Source organism: Plecotus auritus, assembly GCF_963455305.1.
Source record: "Plecotus auritus genome assembly, chromosome: 7".
Classification (NCBI taxonomy): Eukaryota; Metazoa; Chordata; class Mammalia; order Chiroptera; family Vespertilionidae; genus Plecotus; species Plecotus auritus.
This window is the reverse complement of record NC_137774.1, coordinates 151,410,261-151,411,590: the sequence shown is the minus strand read 5'-3', so window position 1 is coordinate 151,411,590 and position 1,330 is coordinate 151,410,261.

The window sequence follows — 1,330 nt, the reverse complement described above, 5'->3', positions numbered from 1 at the left end:
TGATAGTTTTCTTGAAAAGAGATTTTATTCAGGGTTAGCCTCTGCAGAATAAAAAATTAGGCCATATAACAAGATAGCTATTACTTCCTCAAAACAGATAAACAGATAAGCCATGAGTATACATATGTATTTTTTTAAAAAAGCAATTACCATCTGCCTGATAGAGAAGAGTAACTCTGCTGGAATTGAGGTTTATTGTGTTGTTTATAATTAGGATGCCTTCGAACAGAATAATAACCTCATCAAAATTCATGAATAACATCTTCTAATATTTTTCTTTTCTTTTCAAACTCACTTTATAAACATTGTTTTGGTTTTTGGATAGAGAAATTCAAAATGTAGAATGTTGTCTTGCAAAACAGAGACTTTTTGGAAATATATTTATATTTTTTGAGAGGTGGAAGAAACACTCAGGTTGATTTTGGGATTTGTGGAATATATAAATATATATTCTGAAATTATATATATATATACAGTATATATATTTCAGAGAGGAAGGGAGAGAGAGAAACATCAATGATGAGAGATAATCATTGATTGGTTGCCTCCTGCATGCCCCCAACTGGGTATAAAGCCCCCATGTGCCCTGTCCCAATTGAATTGTGACCTCCTGGTTCATAGGTCAAAGCTCAACCACTGAGCCACATCGGCTGGGCAATTGTGGGTCCTTTTTGACTGATATTGGTTACTTTACTCACATCAAATGTATACTTTGAATGAGGTGCCTAATCCAACCACCAGGGCCAGTTCTTGGCTAACTGAGAAACAGGTGGGATCCAGCTTTCATTTCTGCCCTGAGGTCCAGTTGTCCCCTCCCTCCTGCACAGTCTTCCAGGCACTCTGTTCAGCCTGTTCTCTACCCCCACTTAGGTTCTCTGTACTTGAAAGTGATCCACCTTTGCCCTAGAGCAGTGGTCGGCAAACCGTGGCTCACGAGCCACATGCGGCTCTTTGGCCCCTTGAGTGTGGCTCTTCCACAAAATACCACGTGCAGGCACGCACGGACAGGGCAATTGAAACTTCGTGGCCCATGCACAGAAGACGGTTTTCGGCCTGGGCGAGTCTATTTTGAAGAAGTGGCATTAGAAGAAGTGGGGGTGTTGGTCGGTCGGGCGACAGGAGATGCGGCGCAGGCGGGCCGCGGGATAGCAGTGCGGGGGGAGGTGCGTGTGATTCATGCAAGAGTTGAGTGAGCCCGTCAGTCAGCTGTCTCATTGTGCAGTGGTTAGTGCTCGTCGCATCCGCAAATTGCGCGCAGGTGACAAAAGTACCTACTCGAAGCATAAAGTTACCTGTATTTTTCCAACCAGCTGCAAATCCTACAGGTATT